This window comes from Tursiops truncatus, chromosome 8, assembly GCF_011762595.2.
Source record: "Tursiops truncatus isolate mTurTru1 chromosome 8, mTurTru1.mat.Y, whole genome shotgun sequence".
Taxonomy (NCBI): Eukaryota; Metazoa; Chordata; class Mammalia; order Artiodactyla; family Delphinidae; genus Tursiops; species Tursiops truncatus.
Genome location: NC_047041.1, coordinates 84,872,624 through 84,886,438, shown reverse-complemented (window position 1 = coordinate 84,886,438; position 13,815 = coordinate 84,872,624). Strand labels below are relative to the sequence as shown.

Sequence of the window (13,815 nt, the reverse complement as noted above, 5' to 3'; positions counted from 1 at the left end):
ACTGTTTCTGCTTCCTCCAGAGGCCCAGCCCTCCTTCTCCTCCCTGACCTCATCCTTCTCTCCTCACCTTCTCAAAGCTGTGTTTTCTAACACCTTAACTATTTGTATTTTATTTAACACATTCTTACATTATGGTTACTATTTCCCAGGCATTGTTTTATGATTTTATGTGTATTACCTTCATCAAAACTCATAACAACCCTATGAGGTAGGAATCATTAATGTCCCAATATCACAGAGAAGTCGAATAACTTGCCCAAAGTCACACAGCTCATAATTGGCAGAGATAAGATTCACACCCAGGCAGTCTGGCTCCAGAATCCATGCTCTTAATCACTACATTAGGATGGCTTTCTATTATTGACAGATATGCCTTAAACTGTTCCCTTTTCGAGGCCACTGGTATTTCAGTAAGGAAAAAAGCCTTCCACGGAAGGAATAAAGCATTTAAATGTGGGACTTTGGATAGAAAGTAACAGGGATATATCCTGTCACCCAGGCTAAGGTGTGTACAAGGCCCTCACAAGGAGGGATTTATTGCATATGACAGCTCTATCTTGTGCAGGCTGTTTCTAAGTACTGCAACTAACATTTAGGAGATGGAATTACTATGTGCCAGAGACTGGGCTAGGAGCTGCACATACATTACATCAACAAAAATGCATGACGGGCAATATTAATTCCCTTTTAAAGATTAGGAGGTTAAAGCATCCAGTGGCAGGTGGCTATAGGTAATTTAAATCGTACAACTTGAAAATAGCAGTCCTAGGTCTGTCTGGTCTCCTTTTACTACACAAAAACGATTAAAGCATTGAGTTTCTAGTTTTGTTTTGTTTGCTTTTCTATCTTTGGTCAGTATGTCTATTTTGGCAAATGACAAGGCAAGAATAGAAACTTCCATTTTCCTACCCATGAATCAGTTACTCCCCCAGATTTCACATCATAAGTATACGGCGCCACCACAGCCTAGGTGCTCAAAGAGAAAAACACAGGACTTGGCTTTTATGTCTCTCTTACCCTACCTCCTTTCTGCAATTTACCAGCAAGCTCTGTCAATTCTATCTCCAAAATGCATCCCAAGTCCATCTGCTTCGGTCCGTTTCCACCAGAGCCCCTGAGTCCAGGCCACCATCATCCACCGCCCCAGACACATTCACAGTTCATTCCTGTGCACACCCTACTTCCCTTGCAATCTATCTCCATATAGATGTGTATGTTCTTCTTAAGATATGAATTGGATCTTGTCCCTCTCTTATTAAATATTCTTCCAGCTATATTTGACGCCACTTTCCTGCCCTATTGCTAATCTCCGTCCACGGCAGAATAGGTCATGCTCTTCCACACTTGGGACCCTTCACCCACGCCAGCATCCTATCCCCCCACTCTTCCTGTGGCTGTCATCACCTCAAAAAGCCCACTGAACCTGCTGTATACATCCTCCCTCTGTTAGGTCTCTCTCTCTCAAAGTCTTAGACCAGTGGCTGGCATACAGCAAGCATTCAGTTAATGATAGTTCTTGTTTTTGTTTTGATCATTGTTGTTCTAGTATACAGTCTAAATTTGCATGCCTAGGCGACTAGATAAATGGAGTAGGAAAGATGGACACTATTAATATCTGAGCCCCCAGGAGCTTCTAAGAGAGGGAGGTTAGATACTTCTAGAGGGAAAAGAAATGTGGGCTTGTAAATCCTCTTCTCTGCCTTTAAAGAAAAAAAGTTATTGCTATTATTGTCACACACACAATTACCATGTGCCTAACAGAAGCATGTTTTACCGCAGCAATATAAAATATATTTTGAAAAACTATAAGAGCAGTTCCCATATTTTTAAAGCAGTGTCTAGACCTGTCTGATGGATTTCCTAAGTAAGTTTCACTCTGGCTCTTACAGCCCCCCAGGAAGTTTTTTCTACGACTTAGCAATAAGTACTCAAAGTTTGTCCTCTCTTTAATTTTCTAGTACCCTTGCTAACAATCTAGGAAATGACTTCCAGAAACATAAAAGGAGGGAAAAGAGTGAAGAATAATTAGGGTAGAATCACCTATGAACTGGATACTTAGACTTTGTCCAGTGAAGAGCTGCCTTTTAAGAGAAAAAAAAGTGACAGTATAAAAACCTCACCCCCAAGAAGTTGTGAGGCTGGACTTTGACAGATGGTGGCCCCAGTTTAGGCACAAAAATACCCATTGCTTGTGATAGTTCACGTGCGATGTCAAAGGCCTGCTTCGGTAAGTTACGGAGCAACCGTTTGGTGGAATATTATAAAGTCATTGAGAAAAAACTGGCAAAGAAAATTTCAAACATGGGGAAAACCTTATGTTATATTAAGTGGATAAAGGAGGCTTATGAATGTCATGCATGGAAACCTGTCAGCACACCAGCTACACTGATTAAACTTTTACTTGATTCCAGGCTTCATTCCCAAGTGAGAGCAGATATGACAGGCGTGGAGGCAAGTTGACCCCTAAGTTCATCCTCACAATCTAAAAGCCAGGATTGGAAACACACCAAAATATTAATATTGTACATTGTTGCAGGCTTTTCTTTGTTCCTCGATACTTTGAAAATGTTCTAACACTTTTTTAAAACATGTTGTTCTCTTTTAAAGTTTCCCTGGAAACTTCTAAAAGGCAGCTGCTGTGGGCTCACGTTGTCTCCCCCTTCCCCCTGCAAATGTGTAAATGAAGAACCACCTCCATGTCTTTAATTTGTAACAGGCTCAACTTTCCCCTGTGAGTTGATACTCTGACCAGAAGTCTGTGGGTGGGATGGGTGCTGTGTTTTTTTGGTCGTAGCTTCTTTTGGCTGATAAACTAGCACTTAAGTGTTTCCCTTTTCCAAACCCCCAAATGACAAGTGTCTCTGTGGTGAGGTGGCAGCCCAACTGTCATTGCCAACAAGAATGGTCCTGTGGACACTTATTTTTAGTTTGCTGCCTAAAGCAAGAACCAGGCTGGGTAACCAGGGCTCTTGGGGCACAAACTTCCAGAATCCAGAGCATGGAGCTATCAAAGGGAAGCCAGGTGAAGCAAGAGACCGCTTCAGGAAGCCCTAAGCGCCTTTTCTCCAGGTGGACCACAAAGACAAGGCAGAGATCTTGTATTGAGTGAGAAGACTGTAGTCCACTTTTAACATGGTTTAATTTTTATCAAGGATGCTATAAAACAGAAACACATTAATTGCATTTACATGAATGTAAATTCAGGCAGCCTTGGGGAACTAATTATAGCAAAGAGGCTGATGATAAAAAGCAGACTGGTAGAAATCTGCTCTACGGCCTGCTCAGCAGCCCATCCTCCCTTCTAACAGAGCCTGAAGCAAGGTGTCTCACCTTCTGCGGGTCAAGTAGTTGGCATGTCACCAAGCAAGGCCAGTTTACTCTCTCCAGGGAACAGAAATCCTGGGTGAAGGGACACAGGGATCCCTAACTAATGGAGAGTCCGTTAGTCTCTCACACCTAGATCACCTAGTTTCCTGTCCCATACAAAGCCAGAATTTTTAGCTTTTTATTTGATTCTGTGAGCTGCTCTGTGGCCTTCTAACATGTATGTGTGCGTGCCATGATGTATACATGTGTGTATTTTTAGTTTTTTTCCTTAAATTAGCTAAAGTTGGTTTCTTTTGCTTGGAAGCAAAGAACTCCCCCTAAAATGAGAGCCCCAGTATATTTCACTGTATATGCAAATCTCTGCCTGGCTCTGGACAGAGGGCAATTTCTCCCCCCATCCCCCCACCTCCCATCCTGGCTCAAATATTTTCAACTTAGGGAAAAATGAGTCCTCCTCCTTAAACAGGAACTGTGACAGGCTGGGTTTTATGAAAGCATTGGTGATTGTTTTTTCCTTCCTTTTTCCACGAATGCAAGCTTCTTACTATTTCCCAACCAGGGGCAGCCAAGCAAATCCAGCCTCAAAAAGACTCTTTAGATGAGAGAGAGCGAGGGCCAGCCCACCGCCAGAGCCTGGTATATTGCTGCTGCAGGCCTTGGTTTTGCTCATCCTGTGGTTTTCTGAACTGGAAACCAGGCTCTGGCATTGACCTCTCAGAGACAGACAACTCCTAGCAAAAGCACCTCTGACTGCATGGATAGAAGTGTTGGGTGTCAGAAAACAATGCCCTCATATGCGTGCAAGTCCAGAGGGGTGGGACGGAGGTATGGGGTGGTGGTGGGAGGACCTTCCTTAGGAGGTAGGGCTCTGTATACTCAGAGTGGGTGAGGAGAAGGAATGCTGTGAAAAATATTAAGCAAGGTAAGAAATGCCCCTGAGATGCCGTTAATTGACAAGAGCCTGTAAAAGCGCACCATCAGTACGATGCCTCTGTGTGTGTGTCTGTGTGTGTGTGTGTGTGTGTGTGTGCATGTGCATACACATGTGTGTGCATGCACGGAGAACCAGAACCAGAAACAGAAGGGGAGGGCAGAGTGGGAGAGCACACAAGTCATCGGGTCTCTTAGTAATGGGATTATGGGTGATTTTAATTGCCTTCTTTAAGCTTCTCCATATTTTTAAAATTTTCAATAATGATTATGTGTTACTTTCAAATTGGAAAAAATCCATAAATACTACTCAAAAATGAAAGAAAGAAAAAGAAGGCAATGCCCTCATCAGCACGAGGTTCTGTCAAAGCAGTGCAGTAAGAACTAGTCCCACCTACCCCAGCAAAATCCAACTCTTCAATCACAGTCACATGCAGAGATTGCATCAACCTAAGTGGCAACAGGATGGACAAAGACACTCGACAGCTACCACTGCTATCGCTGCTGTTACTTGCACAGCATGGACAAGATCTCCTATCTCCATATATTTTTCAAGGTATCTCTCACTTCATTTGATGCACCACATAATCCACTAAGGTAGGAAGGGCCACCAACGTCAGTCCCACTTTATGGATGAGGAAACTGAAGTACCTGCCAGTATATCACATTAGACCTTGTAGTATTATTACTGACAATAACAATGGTGGTCTTAGACATCAAATTATCACACTTCTCCCCCCAAATCTCTCTAAAGCACTACAAAAACAATAATAGTTCATATTTATTGAGTGTCCCATGGCCTTCAAATTTATTGAAGTAGATGCAGTTGTTCTTATTTTAAAGTTTAAGAAAAGCTGGGGTGCATAAAGATTAAGTAATCTGTCTACAAACACATAATTAGTAAATGGTTGAGTCAGCGTATGAGCCCAAGCAGACTGCCTCCAAAGTCATGAACTGGACTAGAAAGTCACATGTCTATTAGCCCATGTTTGAAGAAAAATTCCATTTGAGTAAATTGGCCAGACCCTTAGACTCTGTTCTATTCTAATCTGACCCTCATTTGTAACACGTCTTAGTCTGAGAGTAAACATCCCATATCCACTAGGGACAGAAGTGGCTCTTCACTTTTTAATATTTTCAGCTCGGAGTGAAAATGCGGAAGATCTCATAAAAGATGGTGTCCAAGTCCATTTCATAGGCCCAGATGGCTTAAAGAACTTAGGTAAACACTCAGCTCGAATACTTCAAAGCTCCTAGTGGAGACCAGTGACCTCAGCCCGGTGAGCCAGGCCTATGGAAGTAGTAGCCTGGAAGATGGCAAGGAGTAATTCACGCTCAAACCAAGCTTGGCTTCCTTCTGCAGTGTCTCTCTGCCACTTTGGTCTCCCTAGCACTGCAGACACCAAAATGTGGCAGGAAACCCAATAGTCTAGGTTAGCAACGTATTATTTTCAAAGCACTGTTTGGCGGCCAGGAAGGGAAGGCAGACTGGAGACAAACATAATATCAAGAGTTTGATAAGACTTGGTATCATTCAAATACATCCACGGACATTTGCAAGTTGCTTTGCTCACCTGAGCAGCCTGGGGCAAAGTGTTGAACTCAAGGAAGCTGGTCACAGGCAGCTTCTACCACCTTTCAGTGCCCCGTCTGCCCTTAGAAAGTCTTCTCCTTCAGACACTCATTGCCCTCAACTACCATCCATCACCAGAGCGGGGGCCTCCCAAGTGTCTTCCACACAACTCTGTCTGGCCAGCCCAAACCCCTCAGCTGTCTTTTATTAAGAGAAGCTCTTAAAGTGTATTTCCACCACAGCTGTCCAGTTTTTCAAAGTATTAGTGACTAAACCTAAACTGATGAACTAATTCATGATGTATGCTATGGAGTGATAATGACTTAATAAATTATTATTCTCAGAGAACTTGTGAAATTTACCCTAAAAATAACTAATGAAATTTTTCTGGCACTCTGAGAGGCTGGTATGGTAGGGATGTTGAGTGCTTTTTTTTTTTTTTTTTTTTTTTTTTAAACAACTTAGCCATTTTCTTCTCTGAGAATGCTCAAGGTGGTGATTTTTTTTAAAATTTATTTATCTTTGGCTGCGTTGGGTCTTCATTGCTGCCCACAGGCTTTCTCTAGTTGTGGCGAGCAGGAGATACTCTTCATTGTGGTGCATGGGCTTCTCATCGTGGTGGCTTCTCTTGTTGCAGAGCACAGGCTCTAGGCATGCAGGCTCAGTAGTTGTGGTTCGTGGGCTCTAGAGCGCAGGCTCAGTAGTTGTGGCGCATGGGCTTAGTTGCTCTGTGGCATGTGAGACCTTCCCGGAGCAGGGCTCGAACCCATGTCCCCTGCACTGGCACGTGGATTCTCAACCACTGTGCCACGAGGGAAGTCGAGTGCTTATTTTTATGCAGCTCTCCTCACCTTTTATTACAGATACGGTCTACCACCTGTGTCATGAGGGACGAAGGTGTTTAACTGCCAGTGAGACATCTTGCAGCATGCTCTTCCTCTGTTGTGGCAACTGTGGAGCCATTTGTTGAGATGGAAGTGTCATAAGATCAAAGCAGCCTGGAGCCCTGGGGCACAGGTGTCCTAGAGAACCATTCAGACCTACAATGGACTTCAGCTGAAACAGTAATAAACTTCCTTCATGTTAATCCACTAACATTTGGCATTATTTGTTATAGCAGCATAGTTCAGCACATCCTGACTGTTAGAGCTAATAAATTTTACACCTCAAACCATAAGCCATAGTTTGGTTCCTATCTACTGTTAAGAGAGACATATGCCACTTATTAGCTGTGGCTTTGGACAAGTTATTATATTTCCCCAGAATAAGTCTCAGTGTTCTCCTCCGTAGGACAGGAAGGCTGGTCTCTTTCAGTTATAAGATTCTACCCAAATAGTAATCCCAAATTACATGGTACCTGCTCCCTAAAGATAACTATCGTATGCTAAGACAAGGCAATTTATCCCAAAACGAATAGAGATGTTGAACCCAAGTCAAACACTTTTTACCTAGTCATGTCTCTGAACAGGAAGGTCAGAACATAAGCACATTTTAGGAGATTTGATATCGTACCAAGAGGCCGCACGATATCTCATTACCCTTTAAAGTTGACCATTCTAACACCCCTGAGCCATCAACATTTGTCAAATTAGAGCTATTCCATCTGAGAATTACGCAGCCTTTCCCAAAGTTTATCTGGAAATTACGTTGGAAATTCCCAGTTCATGTCTGAAGACCAGAGGGCCGCATCAACTAACACAGTGGTTCTCAGCCCTTTTAACATGAAGACACCTCTTCAATGCAAAAAATTCCCCTGATGTGCATATGTGCATGTGTGTATAACTATTAGAGTCCACTGATCTAAAAATGCACTATTTTAAAAAGCTACTTTAGTGAATTGTTATTTGAAAAATAGCACATATATTATTCAAAATACCTGGACATATTATGTATTCGGGCTATAGGCAATGTTGGGCACGTGGGTATATTTGCAGACCCCTTGCAATAACTCTGAGGTTCCCCAGGAGCTATTCATATCCACAGGCTGGGAACAGTAAACTCAAGGAATCTGGGAGAATATTGCAACCTGTATTTGGTTCTTGCTTCCTTCCCCTCCCCCTCAACCTCTAATTCTCCGGGAAGCAGACTCTAACACAGAATTAGGAAGCATGAGGTCTTGTGGGGAGTAACACCTGTGAAAGGAAATATGAGGTAGCAGGAATGGCCACGAGGAAGCCACCTGATTGTGGTACAGGCTCTGTTAGCCCCAAAGGTTGCTCCAGAGCAAGATTACCTGTTGGAGCGCATCCCCATCAGGTGGAAATGGCCATGACTTTATCCCATGGCCCTGCTCAGTTATGGGCTAGGGCCACTCTGAGCAGAGTGTGAATTTAGCTCAAAAGTTGCTAACAGGAGAGGCTGTCACCTAGTTATCCTCCTGGTAGCTGGGCAGTGAGTCCTTTCTGGAAAGGGGATCTGAGTATTTTATCTGCATCTGCTACACCGTATGTTTTCCCCTATTTCTATAGGCAATTTTCTCCCTCAAGGTTAAACATGAAGACAACATAACTTTATAAATGACAGTGTGAATTGCCCTTGGGAAATAGGCAATCTCTAAATAAAATCAGAAAGAAAATTATAACCATGCATAAGCATAATTGCATTAGCTACAGGATGAGGTACTCCTCGGATAGGGGGTTGCATTTAGTTTAAGCAGAATCTCCTTCTGCAGAGGGAGCTAATTGCAAGTCTGAAATAAGATCAGAGAAATGTTTGCTGCAGAAGTCTGATCATACTCTGCACTGAACATGACCCTTCATGAATACATTGGCTGTTTACTGTGGGGAAGTCACTATGTTAGGAAAAATGAAGTAGTAATTGCAAGGCAGGAAATTACCTGGGGAGGGGCCTCCTCTTAGGAGGAAGAAGGAGTCTATTTACGATGTCAGTCCCTTTGCTTAGCCTGGGCTGTGAGGGGGTGTTTGGCACATGGCATGAAAGACAGACTGGGATGGACCCGGCTAGTGAGAAATATTTACAAGATCAAACCTGAGAATGGAACCATGTCCTGTTAGTCCAGTTTGAAACACTGAACCAGTTAATCTCCAAAGATGCATCTTTCAGGAGCTACCAAGGTGGTTTCCAAGTGGGAGTTTACACAGACCAAGGAGAGCAGAGGGGAGAACAAATGGAAGGGAAACTTTGGAGGGTGGGACCATCCCCTACCCTTGCCTTCAGCCCCCCTTCAAAAGAGTGGTCCCAGCTTTATCCTCTACATGGTAGGATTTTATGTAAGGTTACCTTTAAGGAAAGGTTCCTTAATGAAAATAAATGAATCAGATAACTACAGTTTCCTAGGTCTTACCTGAAGCCTACTAAAATAAAATCTCACATGAGTTTGACCTTCCAAAAATGCTGCTCAACGAACCTTGTGATAGAAGAATGGATAGATAGATGACAAATGAGATAGAAAGATATTAGATGATAGATAACATACATCTACCAATATAGTAACATGCAATGCATATTATAACATATACACAAAAAGAAAACATTTTAAAGGATAAGATAAAAATGAATAGAATAGAGGCTCTAGTATTTTCTTGCACCCAGGGGATCATCTTGATTTCCCCCGATGTAGGCAAATCTTACACTGGAGCATTCTCACAGTCTTATCTGTGATAGAAAGACTGTGTGGGAAATAAGGAGATGACCTACCATGACTTACAGATGTAAATCCGTCCCACTTTTTTTTAATGGACTCTGAGCCACTGAGATAGTGGTGCTCTCCATCCCAGCCTGTTCCTTTCTCTGTACCAGTGCTAGGGCCTGGAGGGATAATCAACTACAGTGATTGTAGCTGATTACTACCAGGTGGGAAAAGGGTACACATTTTTTTCCAAGCCAGATGGATTCTGCTTCCTCCTTCCCTTCAAGCACAGATGAAATCCAGTTTAAGCAAAGTTGAAATTTCAAAGCTGAGCTCTATTCCATCACCCATGTTTAGACCAGTGAGTGGAATTGCTGACACATTAGTCTATCAGAGGCCCTATAGCTCAACTCTGAAAGTCACCCATAAATATCTAGTCACTGACGTCTGGGAGAATAACTAGAGAAAGACCAATGTAATGGGGATCATCCCTGAGCCAAGTGTGCGGATACCAACAGAGAGGAGAATTGAAAACCCAAGCAAGTGAAGAGCAAACTCATCAGCACCCCGGGGAATTGGGAGGTCTGAGACAGGCACCAGATGTGTTTGTGTCACTTCTGTGACTCAGCTTCTATTTCAGCTACCGATAAATAAAGGACTGTTTCCAGGTATGCTATATTTGGTTAACCCCTAAACTTGGACATTAAGTATAGCCCCAAGGTGACCAAGACAACATTGCTCTAAACAACAATAATTTCACACATGCTGGATTGAAAAGAAATTAAAATTAGAAGCATGAAGAAAAAATGAAATTAAGTCTGTGGGTTTCCCATACAACCTACAAACCAGCACAACACAGGAGTTCTGTTTCTGTTTTGACAACTCTTTCCGCTTGGAGTTCCACTTTCAGTACTATTTCCCCAATGTGTTTTTCCACCTTTTTGTTCATTCACACTCTCTCTGCCCCCACTCCTTTCCCTCCAAATTCCCACCTGCCAATCTGCCTTTCCAACCCCACCCCCAGATAAATGTACAGGCTTTGCCCCAAAGCCTCCCCAGTGAGCAGTACCTTTTTCTGGGGATAGTAAGCCCTGACTCATCGATTCTTTATTACCACAGTTTCCAAAACACAGTCTTACTTCACCCTTGTCTCTACCCAGATCTCTGTAGGTCTGGGCCACCATGTGCGTAAACAGACTCTTAATGGGGGATTCCCTCCTCACCTTCCCAAAACCCTCTCACCCTCTATCCCTCTTCTGATGCCTACCCTCCAAAATGTCTGAAGGAAGCAGAGCTTAAGGAACTAGGACTCTTCAGGATCCATTGTTTCTTGTATCTCAGACTTTTTTTTGATCAGCAAAGGAAAACACACTTCTGCTGTTAAAATAAGACTCAGAGATCCTTAGAGAAATGGCACAGTAAAAATAGAGAGACCACGGTCAAGTCCATCTTATAAGCTAAATAATATAAGCTAAAGACAAACCAAGGCTTCCCGTGAACTGGGTAGCTAAGTGAGTTTGACTCTATTCTCCCAGCCCCAGGGAGAAGCAGCAAGAGACCAAAATGTGGATACCTGAAGATGAAAGTTCTCAAATTTTTATGTTAAATAAGTGGACATGCTCTTTTATCAGATCCACACAAGGCAGCCCCTCTAAGACATGGATTCAAGAGTAGCATGTTGGTAGATGAGAAAGATGCTATCCAGCAAAATCAGTCAGACTGTCCTCCTCACTATTCCCAGGTTCCTACCGAAGCAGCTTGAACTGAGTGCTCCTACCTTCTGACACTCCCTTTTCTCTGGGTTGATTCTTTAGATCCCTCCCCAGCTGAGAAGTCAACCTCCTGATGACTCAGAATTAGTTCAGCATACTCCCTCATACCCCTGCCTCTCTGATCAAGACCAAGCCTGTTCCCTAGTGATTCCAGCAGTGACCCCAGCATGCCCTCAGGTTTCACCTCTCCCAGGTTGTACCTGGCTCTTTGATTTGGGAAGTGGAGGGAAGCATGTGTAGCAGCCTGTGCCTTTAGAACTCCTCAGAGCTGATGAGTAGTTGTGCGCCAGCCTTTGTGGAGGAATGAATTGAGGAATTCTTTAGCCCATCACACCTTCATTTTCCAGAAACGGAAGTGCCTTCTTATATTCTGGAACTTCTTCATGTCTTGGCTTAGATTTTAGAGAAGATGCCATCTTTCGCCTTTAGTAAGGGATTCCCACACAAGGGCCCATTACAAGACCACTGAAATAAAACAAAACAAACAGAAAGGGAGGGTGTGTGAAACAGTCCCCTATGAACGAAATGAGATGTTTCACCAGAAATGATGCTGGTGGGGTTATTGCTGGGGTACAGCCCCTGGAGGTAGCCTGCTTGCCTAGTCACCAGGTCTCAAAGAAGAATTTGTATTCCATGTGGCTTCCAGATGGTACACTGCAGGTCATCTAATGTCCTTTTGGAAACATGTTCAATCATATTTAGGAATTAGCTTCCAACTCGGGAGAGTTTCCCAGGAGTACAGAAGCCTGTTTCAGGGTTGATCCATGAATGTGTCATAAGCCTGGTGCTAGATAATGACAATGATTCAAGTAAACAGGCAAATCAATCCCTCTTCTGATGACTTACTTCTAGAACATATGAAAGAAGCAGAGCTTAAGGAATCAGGACTTCCAGGATCCAGTTGCCTTCTGCATCTCAAGACATTTATCAGATAAAGAGCATTTTTGCTGTAAAGTAAGACTCTGAGGCACTTATAAAGATACGGAGTGCCAGGTACAGTCATTCCCAACTGGGCAGGAAACTCAAATATGAGCCAAGTTTTCTCTGGAGACAGATTTCACTCATTTATTCATTCATTCAATTAATATTATGTTTGTAGTCACGTAGATCTGAGGATAAACTGTTATTGATGCCCACAATTCTCTTATCTCTTTGGAAAGCACAGATCATACAAGCACCTCTCTAGCACCGCCCCCCTTTTTCTTTTCTAAAACCAGTGACTTAAGTGTGCCTTTGAGAATTTCTAGTATTCCATAGAGAAGAGTTCTGGGGAGGGTGAATTCACCTCACTTGCATTGTACGATCCAAGGTCCTTAAGCACAAGCAACAGAAATCAACTCTGAATTAACAGAAGCAGAAGAGTTCAGGGAAGTTCACAGAACAGAAAGGAAGGCGAGAGAGTGAGGTTTGGAAAAAGGCAAAGACAAGAGCAGCTCCCGAGATTCAGGGAACAGTAAGCACTGTCAAGACCACGTGTGAGGAAGAACTCCTCTAAGACATGCTGTGTATCCTGCCAGTGGTGCAGCTCTTGTCTCCTGCTGTGATAAACTTTTTCTACGTGTCCCCCCACCCCCAGCCTTGTGTCACACTCCATTTCCTACAGAGGAGCATCTGATTGGATAAGTATAGGTTACAAGCCCCAGAGGCAGAACTCAGAAGCTCCCTCTTTCAACTTCTATAGGAAGAGGTAGGGTACTGGGTTCTACCAACACAAAACACATAAGGGTGGGATAATGTCCCAAAATAGAGGGAGTGGAAAGGTGGAGAACCCAAAGAAACAAAAGGATAAGTGTCCACCACATATTTCAATTTTCTCCAAAACAGCCAAAGCTATAGTTTATTCCTTATACAACAGTCTCTGCAGTTGGATCTTCTTATGATCTGATATTGCGCATATCAAAGGGCCCGTTCTGAGCTGTAGAGTATAGCCCTTATCTCTCACATTATTTGGTGTCCTTTAGCAAATTCTGACACAATAAATAATTGTTTATGCTCACATCTATTATTCCCTCGGGCACCTCCGAGGAGGATTTGTGGCGGCTCACAAAATTTCACACACTGTAAAACAGTTCAATGAAAAATGGAAACAAATCAGTTTGTACCTATGGAAAATGCCCTGTGCTTTGTATGGTGGCCTCTCTCTCTGTACTTCCAGGGAAGCAGGAGGCTGACAAGGAAGGGGGTGTCAGCCTGGGCTCTTGTGTTCCCTTGGTGATCAAGGGTCTGGGTTGATAGGTGTTTTTAGGAAAAGGGCTGATGGGTACATCCAAAGGTGTTGCATGTGACTGATACGTGCTCAGGATAAGCAAGAACTAGGCCAGATAAGGGGGCTGGAGTTGTGGCGGGGATTGGCCAGGTGGAGAAGGCAGGACCACTGACAACGGGCCAGAGGAGGAACCCCAGCAGGCCGGCTGGTGGTTGATGACTCATGGCCGAAACAAAGGAACCAACAGGGTAGGAGAGCAAGGGCTGGGCTGAGATCAGAGAACAAGGCTGGGGCTTCACCTAGAGACAGGCTCCTGTTGACAATGCCTCTGCCAAGGGCCATCTCTTAGAAGGAAGCTGGAGGTGGTCCTTCTGAGGGTTAACTGAACCCAGAGCACTCGGAATCTTGCTCCACATGT

The 13,815-nt window shown here is 43.5% G+C and overlaps 2 long non-coding RNA genes across 3 annotated transcripts in view; one reads left to right on the top strand and one right to left on the bottom strand.

Moving 5' to 3' along the window:
* LOC109552260 (uncharacterized) overlaps positions 1–6,805 on the top strand; it is a 23,289-nt gene extending 16,484 nt beyond the window's left edge. For both annotated transcript variants that reach the window (XR_012333517.1, XR_002179068.3), the window contains exon 3: positions 6,694–6,805. This is a non-coding gene — a long non-coding RNA (uncharacterized lncRNA). The remainder of the gene's footprint in view (positions 1–6,693) is intronic.
* LOC117313137 (uncharacterized) overlaps positions 6,787–13,815 on the bottom strand; it is a 24,963-nt gene continuing 17,934 nt past the window's right edge. Inside the window, exons 2-3 of the long non-coding RNA XR_004527598.2 lie at positions 11,392–11,656; positions 6,787–6,886 (exon numbers count right to left, since the gene is read on the bottom strand). This is a non-coding gene — a long non-coding RNA (uncharacterized lncRNA). The remainder of the gene's footprint in view (positions 6,887–11,391; positions 11,657–13,815) is intronic.